This window comes from Protopterus annectens, chromosome 8.part0, assembly GCF_019279795.1.
Source record: "Protopterus annectens isolate FY-2018-M chromosome 8.part0, PAN1.0, whole genome shotgun sequence".
Classification (NCBI taxonomy): domain Eukaryota; kingdom Metazoa; phylum Chordata; order Ceratodontiformes; family Protopteridae; genus Protopterus; species Protopterus annectens.
This window is the reverse complement of record NC_056741.1, coordinates 260985663-260997903: the sequence shown is the minus strand read 5'-3', so window position 1 is coordinate 260997903 and position 12241 is coordinate 260985663. Positions and strand designations below refer to the sequence as shown.

Sequence of the window (12241 nt, the reverse complement as noted above, 5' to 3'; positions counted from 1 at the left end):
TTGTGTTGTCTGTTAGAATCAACACCTGCCCTGGAAGAAGTAACTCCTTGAAAGCCATTAATGCAAACTGGACTGCTAACATCTCCTTCATGTTGATATGTAGATGCTGTAGTCTGGCAGGCCACTTGTCTTGTATCCACTTTCCATTTAGATGAGCTCCCCAAGCAATGTCCGAGGCATCTGTCGTTAAGATCTGACTTGCCTCTGGCCGGGTCACAGAGAGTCCCTTGTTTAGGTGACATTCCTGAGCCCACCACAAGAATTCTTTTGAAGGCAAGGTATTATTTGAATGACAGTGTCCAAATCCTGGCAGTGCTGTGTCCATACATTTTGAGATACCATTGTAACTTCCTCATATGCAGTTTGGCATTGGGAAGCACCAGAATACAAGATGCCATGAACCCTAATGCTTGAAGGACTGTCCTTGCAGTCAGCACGGACTGATGAGATAGTTGATGGAAGTAAAGTGACAGACTCTTTTGTTTGTCCGGGGTTAAAAAGGCCATCTGGGCTGCTGTATTCAGTCTCACACCCAGAAAGCACATGTCTTGAGAGGGTACTAGACTGGACTTTATTTCGCTCACAGAATACCCTAGGCATCTTAGCACTGCAATAACATATTCCAGGTGCTGTAGAACTTCCCTTTCTTGTGCCAGAATCAGGCAGTCGTCCAAGTAAGGATAGAGTTGAATTCCTTGGAGCCTGAAGTAAGCTATCACTGGTGCCAGAACCTTTGTGAACACTCTGGGCAGTAGATAAGCCAAAGGGCAATGCAGAGAACTGATAATGAGAATTTCCAGTTCGAAACGCAGATATTTCCTGCAACTTAGCCTTATAGGCACATGAAGGTAAGCTTCCTTGAGATCTAAAGTTACCATCCAGTGATCTTTGCCCAGCAGAGGTAAAAGCTGTTGTAACGTCAACATCTTGAACTTGGGAATGTCCAGATAAGTGTTGAGGATAGATAAATCCAAAATTGGTCTCCACGTGTTTCCCTTCTTTGGTACAAGGAACAGGCGAGAATAAAATCCTAGGCCCCTTTCTGATACAGGGACTGGCTGAATGGCCCCTATGTGAAGTAACTGTAAAACTTGCTTGTGAGCCTCTTTTCTTTGTTGAGGAGGAACGTCTGGCATGCCTTGGAAAGGGGGCATTGTATGGAAATAAAATCTGTAACCGTGGTGAATGATATCCAACACCCATTTGTCTTGAGTAATTAAATCCCAATTTTCTTTGAAAAGAGACAGTCTTCCTCCCAAAGGAGCTGCCAACGTGAATCTGCTGGCAGCTGAAAGGACAGGCCATTGGGTCTGTTTACGAAAGGACTGACCCCTGCCCTCACCAGAAGTCTGAGCAGGTGAACTCCCTGTTCTAGGCCTAAAAGAACCTTGAGCCCTGCCCTTACCACGTCTAGACCTACCCCTAGACTGAGAATCATAAGCAGGATATGTCCACCCCTTAGCAGGCCAATTTCTACTAAACTTCGGTGGCTGCACCTGCAAAAAATCTTTAACAGTTTGCATAGACTTAGCTTTGTCCTCCATTTTCTTTAAAACTGCTTCCACAGGCGAACCAAACAACACATCAGACTGTAAAGGAGCATCCAAAATCCTTGTCTTAACATGCTCAGCTAAATTCTGATCCTTCAACCAGGCATGCCTGCGAAGAACAGAACTGGTAGCAGCCACCCTCGAGGAGGCCTGTACAGCATCAAAACCACATTGCAAAGAATGCTTACCCACTTGTGCAGACACATGAACCAAATCCAGCAACTCTTTACACTCAATACCTTCCGCCAAAGCATCCACCTTAGATTTCAATTGTGAAAGGAGATAATTCTGATATTTTAGCATGTGAAACTGACAATTCAAAGCTCTCATGGCTAGAGTGGAAGAAGTATACACTTTCTTTCCCCACCTATCCAAAGCCCTTGCCTCTTTATCAGTGGGAACAGGATTTTTAACCACAGAAGCCTTTACACCCTTAGGCCCTGGAGAAATAGTTTCTGGGTCCGCCCTAGGACTCTTAAACAAATATTTATGAGCTTCGGGCACCCTATAATACCTATCAGGCTTAACAGGAGCAGGAGGCAAAGAGTCAGGGTTCAGGGAAGCCTCTGCAAAACATCTTCCACCACATTCAACACAGGAGGAATAGCTAAAGGCCTATGCTGGGGTAAAATAAGAACTCCCTAAGCCTTTTCCTGGAGTCAGAGTAATCCTGGCCTTCCCATTTAAAGTGCTCCCTCATGGAATGCAAAGTCTCTGAAAATGAGAAATCCTCAGGTGGAGAAGCTGTAGGAGTGGAATCATCCACATCAGAATCAGAATAAGTAGGATACTCCTGCATATCTTCCACAGAAGATTCTGAAGCCTCTGAACACTGTTCAAAACTATCAAACTCGGTTCCACCCTAGGCCTCTTATCAGGCGGGGCATAGAACCCTAATCATAGTAATCAAATCTTCTGCCATTTTAAGCATATGTTTCTTAGGTACAGAACCCGAAATGCTAGGAGAAGCCCCACTGAAGCTGAAGTAGGCCTACCTCTCAAAGAAGTTTTGGCAACAGAAGGAGAGGCCCTAACTACCTTGGGAAGAGAGGGAAGAACAGTCACCTGAGAAGCCCCTCAGCCTGGCCTACCTCCTGAGAAGGCACATCCTGTAAGAGTATAGTTTCTGCCTGGGACTCCATGGAAACTCCTGGCAAAACCTCCGGCTCCACTGAGCCTTCTAAAGAACCGGCGTCCGGGACTGCGGTTCCTCAACCCTAGGCTTCACTGTTTTATCCTTGCGCTTCTTGGAGGAAGCGGCCGAGCATCCGGCGGCATTTTATAATTGCAACGCTTCCCAAACACTAACCTGGCACAGTCTAACCTCCTCTTAATAGTGCGTTTGTTAAACCTAGCACAAGAGCGGCAACCAACAACGCCGTGCTCAGGCCCTAAACAAGGTATACACAAGGTATGATAATCCCTATGAGGTATCTGTTTCCCACAAGAAATACAGTTATTCACTTTTTCTGACATCCGTAAAATACTGAGGCAAGAAAAACTAAAATGTTCCCCAACGGGTACTTAGCCAACTCTGTTTCGGTCTGAAACTCCGGTTTCGGAAATATTTCAGTACGCCAACCTGCACTCGCAAAACTGCTTCTGCATCGGACCATGCGGCAAAAAAGACTGAGGATATGACGTCGGTCATGCGCATTAGTACCCTGACGTACTGACGTCAGTCTAATGCGCCCTGACCGACGTCAGCCTTATACTCTGGTATTCGGGCCGACTGGACGCGGACTATACCCAATAGTCAGGACTGCAGCAATGGAAGACGAAGAACATCAATGCTACCGCTATACCACCGCGGCTTCACAATTCTCAATTAGATATTTAAAATAAAATCACAAAACTGGCCATAAATCCCTATGTCACCAGATGAATAGCCAGCTGGCTCATGGACAGGACACGTGGTTAAAATGGGTGAATCCAGATCCAGCAAGAGGCCAGTAAAGTACAGTTTTGTACCTACCATAAATGTAGATGTCCGATAGACATGCAACTGCAGTCATAACATGTGGGTTGTCCTGCCTCAGGCAGCCCTCGGTCGGCCGGATTCCAAAGTCTGGGTCCGACGTCGGCTGATGTCGCATTTCTCTCCGACGTCAGAGCGGCTGGAGTATATAAGCATCAGCCGACGCCATTTTCTTCAGTGTTTCTTGCCCCAGATGCCAGGTGCCCTCTAAGGAAGGCTGTAATCAAATTGGAAGACAAAAACAGGATTCCAAACAAATACATGAGCAATAAAACAAATACACCATAACAGATATCCCCAGCTAAGAGTGAGGGGATATGAGTGGACCCTAAGCATAGAGGGGTATGGAGGAGGGAAAACCGACTGCAGTTGCATGTCTATCGGACATCTACATTTATGGTAGGTACAAAACTGTACTATGTCCTTCAAGAATGCAACTGCAGTCATAACATGTGGGTAGAATACCATAGCTTAGCTGGGGGAGGAGGTATGCTCTAGGAAAGAGATGGTGAGGCAATCAAACCCTGCAGGACTGCCGAAGCAAAGCCTGCTCTGGATCTGGAATATAGGGAGAGATTGTAGTGTTTTGAGAATGTATGCACGGAGCTCCATGTAGCAGCTTCTAGAATGTCCTTTGTAGGCACCCCTCTTAAAAATGCTGTAGAGGTGGCTGTAGCTCTGGTGGAATGTGGTCTGACATAGGCTGGAACAGTCTTTCCATGAAAGGAATAACAGAATCTGATGCAATGTCCAATCCATTTAGAAATAGTCTGTTTTGAAATTGCTTTTCCTTGGACTGCAGGGGCGTAAGCTACAAAAAGCTGTTCAGACTGCCTACTGGACTTGGTTCTGTCCAGGTAGTATCAAAGTTGTCTATGAATGTCCAAGGTATGCAAAAGCCTTTCCCCCCTATTCTCAGGATTGGGGAAGAAAGCAGGCAGATGAATGGCTTGATTTAGAGAAACCCTAGAAACCACCTTTGGCATAAAGGTAGGGTTGGTCCTTAATGAAACCCTGTCTCTGTGGAAAATAATAAAGGGTGGTATTAGGGTTAGGGCCTGTAGTTCCGAAACCCTTCTTGCTGAGGTAATTGCCAACAGGAAGGCTGTTTTCCATGAGAGAAACTGCAAGTCAACTGAAGCTGCTGGCTCAAAAAGGAGGTAGAGTCAGTTTTTCTAAGACAAAATTGAGGTCCCAGGCTGGCACTGGGGCCTTTCTTGGTGGCTTAATGTTCTTTATTCCCCTGAGGAATTGTCTTAGTAAGGGGTGAGAAAAAACAGGAGGATCAGTGTTGTATCTAGCTGAAATAGCAGATGCATGTATCTTTATTGAAGAATATGAGAGGCCACTCTGTAACATATCTGCCAAATATTCCAAGATCAGTGGGATGTTCAGTAATGATGCATCATGCCCTTTGCTGGTATTCCAATTGCTGAATCTTTTCCACTTTGCTAAGTAGACCTTTCTGGTGGACGGTCTTCGAGCCTCTGTTAGTATCCGCTGAACGTCCTTGGAGAGAGATAAGTTGAAGTTATTTATGGGATCTCCCAGGCTGTTAGCTGCAGAGTCTGAAGGTTTGGATGCAGTGTTTCGAAATTGTGTTGCGTCAAAAGTAGAGGCCACTGAGGGAGGCCCCACCTCCTGGTGTGACATATGCTCCGTAGTAGTGGGTACCAGTGTTGTCTTGGCCAATCCGGAGCTATTTTGATTCCCTTGGGCTTCTCTGCTTTGATCTTTAGTAATACTGAGGTCATCAGAGGCAGAGGTGGGAATGCATAGATTGCTAGGGAGTTCCAGTTGAATGAAAGAGCATCTATTTTCCAAGCCTTTGGATGGTATGTCCTTGTGCAAAATTTTGGTAGGAGATGATTAAGGTGAGAGGCAAATAGGTCCACTTCTGGCTTGCCCCATGTCGAAGTGAGTTGTCTGAAAGCCTTCGGATGTAACCTCCACTCGTGTGGATCTGTGAAATTCCTGCTTAGGCTGTCCGCCAACACATTGTCTTTTCCTGGAACAAACTGAGATTGTAACTGGATGTTTAGACTCAGTGATTTCTCCCAAAGCTGCATTGTCAGTCTGCAAAGGGGGTAAGAGTGGGAGCCCCCCTGCTTGTTTATGTACCACATCACAGTGGTGTTGTCTGTCCGTATCATTAAGTGACCTTGCTGGAGTTGGTTTTGAAAAGCCTCGATAGCATGCATTACTGCCAGCATTTCCTTTTGATTTATATGCAGATGTGTTTCCCTTGGAGACCATTGTCCTTGTATACACCTGCCTTCCATGTGCGCCCCCCATCCGAGGTCTGAGACGTCTGTAGTCATGGTCTGTGTTATCTGTGGTGTTTTGAATGACATACCTGTGTTTTCCTGGCTCACCGAGGCCCACCATAGAAATTCCTTTTGTAAGCATGGAATGAGTGGTATGATTGTCTTCAAGTTGTTGCTGTGCTGAGACCAAATGCTTTTTAGGTACCACTGAAGCTTTCTCATGTGTAGTTTTGCTAATGGAACCAGTAGAATGCAGGATGCCATGTAACCCAGGGCCTGTAGGAATCTCCTTGCAGTCATCTGGGTGAGTTTTGCTAAACCTTTGAAGTTTTGAGGTAACTTCTCTTGCTTGTCTTCTGTCAGGTAAGCCATTTGAGAGGCTGTGTCTAGTTTGGCTCCTAAGAAGATTATTTGCTGGGATGGCTGCAGTCTTGACTTTTGGAAGTTGACTGTGTATCCCACAGCTTGAAGTAATCGTATGACATATTCCAGATTTTTTGTCAACATCAATTTGTCGTCCGCTTGTATGAGGCAGTCGTCCAGGTACGGGTAAATTTGTATCCCCTGGAGCCTGCAATGAGCAATTACTGAAGCCAGGCATTTTGTAAACACTCTGGGCGCAGTAGATAAGCCAAATGGCAATGCTGAGAATTGATAATGCTCTGGCCCTGCAAGAAATCTGAGGTATCTTCTGCAGCTGTGTCTGATAGGGACATGCAGGTATGCCTCCTTGAGGTCCAGAGTAATCAGCCACGACTCCTTGCCCAGCATGGGAAGGAGTTGCTGTAGAGTCAGCATTTTGAACTTTGGTACAATGAGAAAGGTGTTTAATGCGGACAAGTCCAGTATTGGTCTCCACTGAGTTTCTTTTCTTGGAACAAGGAACAGTCTTGAGTAAAACCCCTGTTCTTGTTCTTGTTGTGGAACTCTTTCTATTGCTTTCATTTGATTTAGCAGAGAGATTTGCTTGATAGCCTCTGCCCTTTAATGTTGTGGTAGATTTGGCATGCCTTGTTTTCTTGGTAAGGTATGAAAATGAAACCTGTACCCTCGGTCTATAATGTCCAAAATCCATTTGTCCTTTGTCAGTCTGTGCCAGTTTTCTGCAAACAGAGATAATTTCCAAGGGAGCTTCTAGTTGTTCCCTGGTAGGCGGTAGTAGAGGAAAGTCATTGAGATTGTGGTTGTTGGGCAGGAGAAACCCTCGTCACCTCTTTGGTTTCCTGGCTGCCATTGACGTCCCCTGTAAGGGCCTCTGTATTGGCCTCTTCCTCTGCCACGTCTGTTCTTACCCCTTTGAAACTTTTCTGGATTAGGAAAGGACCAGTTTTCTGAAGGCCAATTCCTACTGAATCTGGGGGTTGAACCTGGAGGAAATCCTTTACAGTTTGAACTGATTTTGCTTTTTCTTCGATAGTCTTTAACACATCCTTAGCATTTGCACCAAAAAGCTTGTTCTTTTCCAAAGGTGCATCCAGAAGTTTTGCTTTTACATGATCTGGTAGAGGTTGATCTTTTAACCAAGCATGTCTACATCACTGCCCCTGTCATAGCTGCCCTACATGAAGCTTCCAGTGCATCATATCCACACTGCAGGAAGTGATTGCTTACTTGCTGAGTGTTATGTACAGCTTCCTGCAAAGTCTTCCTGTCTAAAGGATCAGGAGAAGCTAATGTTTTTTGTAAATCTTCTAAGAGATAATCCTGATATTGGAACATATGAAAAAGGCAATTTAAAGCTCTCATAGATAAGGTAGTGGATGTGTAAACCTTTTTACCCCATCTCTCTAATGACCTTGCTTCCCTGTTGGAGGGCAAAGGATTTTTTGAGGTGGAGGCTGAAACTCCTTTAGGCCCCTGTGAAATAGTTTCCAAATCAACAGTATGGGCCCTGAATAAATGGGAATGAGTTTCTGGGACCTTGTAATACCTGTCTGGCTTGGCTGGGTCAGGAGGGAGAGAATCAGGGGTAGCACTAGAATCAGAATACAAATCATCCAGAACATCAAGTACAGAAGGAATAGCTAAGGGCCTGTGCTGAGGCTTCTTAAGGAAAGTCCTAAGGCGTTTCCTGGAATCAGAATATTCCTGGCCCTGCCACTTGAAATGTTCCCTCATGGTGTGCAGAACTTCCCCAAAAGAAATATCCTCAGGAGGGGAGGCCGAAGGTATGGAATCTTCTGCATCCGAGTCCTCATAGGTCTGGAAGAGCTCTTCCTGGCTATCAGAGTGGACAGAGCCCTCAGAGTCTTCATCTGAAGGAGTAGGGTCAGATGGGTTCAACCCGGGGCCTTTTATCAGGAGGAGGCTGGGATGCTCTCTCAGGATGGGTCTGTGAACCTCTAATCATGGAAATTAAATCAGCAGCCATGGACATAATTTGTGTCTCCGGAGTCGGCTGAGATAAGGATTTACAAGTAATATGCTTTGTTTTGCTGGCTGCCTTAGCCCTAGTGTAGGCCTTAATAGACATGGCCATAGGAGGCCCGGCAGCTCCACGTGCAGGAGTGACCTTGTCTACAGCAATGGTCTCGGGCATTTCCTCGGTTTCGGTATCCGGAGGAAAATCTATAACTGGCGGAGTAATGTCTGGAATCGGAGTCGTCGGTAATGTGGTGTCTTCGGTTCGGAGCGGTGGAGAGACCGTCTCAGAGGGAACCGGAGCACTCCCGCTAGGTTTTGGAGTGGAGTCGGTGGTAGACACGGGCCGAGGATGTCGGTCCCGGTCTTTTCGCTTTTTGGGAGTTTGCGATGTCGGAAGATCCGACGGCATGGTGTAAGCAAATTTATCGCCGAAAAAGTCTTCAGCGAACCCCGCCCGGCGCCTGAGAGTGCGCTTGTTGAAGCGAGCACAGGCTACACAGGCCGAGACGTCGTGGTCTGGGCCCAGGCAAGGGAGGCAGTAAGAATGGAAATCCTTATGAGGTATTTGTTTACCACAAAAAAGACAATTGTTAACTTTTTCAGTAATTTCTGACATCGGCTGAGGCAAGAAAAGGTCCCCAACGGGGTACTTAGCTTTTTTTGATGAGTTCGGTATCGTAGAATACAGGAGCTGACCGACCGGCACTTGCGAACTGCTTCTGCTTCGGGCACCGCGCGGCAAGAAAGACTGAAGAAAATGGCGTCGGCTGATGCTTATATACTCCAGCCGCTCTGACGTCGGAGAGAAATGCGACATCAGCCGACGTCGGACCCAGACTTTGGAATCCGGCCGACCGAGGGCTGCCTGAGGCAGGACAACCCACATGTTATGACTGCAGTTGCATTCTTGAAGGACGTCTAGTGGTATGCCACAGGGCTCAGTGCTGGGGCTACTCCTGCTCGCAATACACTTCTTTGAAATTAAAGCTAATGTGGAAGGCCTCTGGAAGACAAAGTTGGCCGATGACTGCAAGCTAGGGGGAATCACTGAACCCGCCAATGAAGTAGATATCCTTCAGGAAAGTCTAGATCAGACAAATAATTGGTGCCAGAACCATGGCCTAAACCCAAATGTGAAAAATGCATCATTATACCCTTCCGGTAGTCAAATACCCCTGCAAATTATAACATCAGTATCACACCCCTAAGAGTAGACTCAGAGGTGAGAGATCTTGGTACACAGATAGATAGTAGCCTGAACTTTGACCGCCATATCTTTACGGTGGTGAGAAAGTCCTTCTGTGTGGCACAACTAGTAAGTAAAGGTGTGGCATCCAAATCCAAGGAAATTATAGTCCCACTGCATTCAACCCTCATTAGACCAATAATAGAGTACAATGCGCCATTTGGCATGTACTTGACTAGGCACTTACAGCAGCTGCAGTGAACTCAAGAGGTTCCTCACAAGGAAAATACAGGGTGCAAACAACATATCCTATGCAGACAGACTAAACGCCCTACCCCTTTACTCTGTCTCCTGCTGACTACTAATGGGTGACCTACTCCTGAGCAAAAAAGCACTCACAAATCCAGCCCCAAAGGAGCTGCTACACACCCGAAAGTCAAACAGCACAACAGTCACCTGACCTAGGGATCTAAAGTTAGTCAGCATTTCAAACAAAACACGCTGGAGAGACATGCGCGTCTCAGAGACTGCTCCTTCACAGGAACAGGTTTCCTATTCGTATTAAGCAGAGCCCTTCCCTGGTCCTCTTCAAATGCAAATTGGGTCAATGGATGGGGAATCACAAATTACACCTGGGGTAGTGCCTATGTCCAATATCAACAGGGACCATCTGCAAGATACTCGAGGCATAGGCACAAACCCATACCATCCTCATGCCCCAAGGAGCTATACATTACACAAAAATAGGGTTATATTGGCTAGGCTTCTAAGGGCTCTTCAGCAGTTAGCCTAATAATCTCCTATGAACCTACGAAACAATGTATGCAAATTATTAGTCAGGACCAGCAGACACTGCATTTGTAATTGAAGCACTGAAATGCAGTGTTTATCAGAAGCAACCTCTGCACTAATAATAGTTCTTTTTAATGTGGAATTATTCAGATGACTTAGTTGTGCACAGTTGTCAGGGGGTTAATACTTCTTATGTCCTCATAAAAATTATTCTATTTAAATTGTGCTACGCCTGGCTAGACTGTATGGTATGAGGCTAAAATGACCTTTATACAGTTTCAAGTAGCTCATCCAAAGCTACCAATAAAGTACATGATAATTTATGTATTCGTACCAATAAGGGGTATACACTGTCAACAAAAGTGACTAAAGTACAGTTGTGTACACCTACCATAAATGTAGATGCTCGAGTGTCTTCACTGTTGCAGTCATAACTGTAGGGTGTTCCTGCCGGCAGGCAGCCCGAGGTCGGCCAGAATCCCAAAGTCTGGGTCCGGCGTCGGCTGTACCAGCAAGTACCCTGACGTCCGAACGCAGAGGTACATAGCTGACAGCCAACGCCATCTTTTCCAGCCTTTCTTGCCCCAGATGTCAGAAGCTCCCCAAAATATCCAAAAGGTGTCCCAAAGGAAACACAAATACACCACAAGGAAGAGGAGAAAGAACAAACAGAAAACAAGAGGGGAATGGTGGGAGGGAAACCCCGACTGCAACAGTGAAGACACTCGAACATCTACATTTATGGTAGGTGTACACAACTGTACTATGTTCTTCGTGTTTCACTGTTGCAGTCATAACTGTAGGGTGGAATCCCAAAGCTGTGAAGGAGGGTGGAGGTTATGCAGAAGAAGGGGCAGCCAGAAGACCCTGCAAGACAGCAGAGGCAAAACCTGCCCTAGACTTAGAATACAACAGTGCTTAGAGAAGGTATGCACTGAACTCCAAGTGGCAGCTTCCAAAATGTCCTTGGTAGGAACTCCTCTGAGAAAAGCTGCTGAAGTGGCAGCTGCCCTAGTAGAATGACTCCTAACAGTGCCTGGAATCTGTTTCCCAAAATGAGAGTAACAAAACCTTATTCCATGAGCAATCCATTTGGAAATAGTTTGTTTAGAAATAGCCTTGCCTAGAGAACTGGAGGCATAAGAGATAAGCAACTGTTCAGATTTCCTGAAATCTTTAGTTCTGTCCAGGTAAAATCGTAGTTGTCTGTGTACGTCCAATGAATGTAAAATCCTTTCCCCTTTGTTTTGAGGATTTGGAAAGAAAGTAGGAAGGTGAATAGTCTGATTTAAAGTCACTTTAGAAATCACCTTAGGCATAAATGTAGGATTGGTCCTCAAGGCCACCCTGTCTTGATGGAAAATAAAATAAGGTTCCACAGCCATGAGAGCTTGCAACTCTGACACCCTTCTTGCAGAAGTCAATGCTAATAAAATAGCTGTTTTCCAGGATAAGAACTTGATATCCGAAGCAGCAGCAGGCTCAAAGGGAGGTAAAGTAAGCTTCTCCAAAACATAATTAAGATCCCAAGCAGGAACATGAGGAGTTCTGGGAGGTTTTAAATTCTTAGCCCCTCTCAAGAATTGTCTCACCAGTTGATGAGAAAAAATGGGGGGATCAGTGTTGAAATGAGCCGAAATAGCAGAAGCATGAATTTTGATGGAAGAGAATGAGAGGCCTTTAAGCAAGAGTTCAGAGAGGTAGAGTAAAATGGAGGAAATATCAGGTAGAAGAGGATCAGAACCTCGATCCCGCATCCAAATACAAAATCTTTTCCATTTAGAAGCATAAGATTTTCTAGTGCTAGGACGCCTAGCTTCCAACAGAACATCCAAAACTTGTTTTGGAAGAGCAGAAGGAATCAAAGGCCTTTGTAGAGCCAGGCTGCCAGGCAAACAGTCTTGATTTGAGAGTGTAGCATCTGACCCTGATGTTGGGACAGAAGGGAAGGAGACAGAGGTAGAATCCAAGGAGGTTCCAAGAACAGGTGTCGTAGGGTTGGATACCAGAACTGCTAAGGCCAATTTGGAGCTATCAGAATGATAATCTTGGGTCTGTCCTGTTTTATTTTCAGTAGCACCCGAGGCAGAAGAGGAAGAGGAGG

General features: G+C 45.7%; 1 protein-coding gene across 8 annotated transcripts in view; it reads right to left on the bottom strand.

Moving 5' to 3' along the window:
• Positions 1-12241, bottom strand: part of GATAD2B (GATA zinc finger domain containing 2B) — a 1632840-nt gene that overhangs the window by 1352046 nt on the left and 268553 nt on the right. The gene's annotated exons all lie outside the window — the stretch shown is intronic.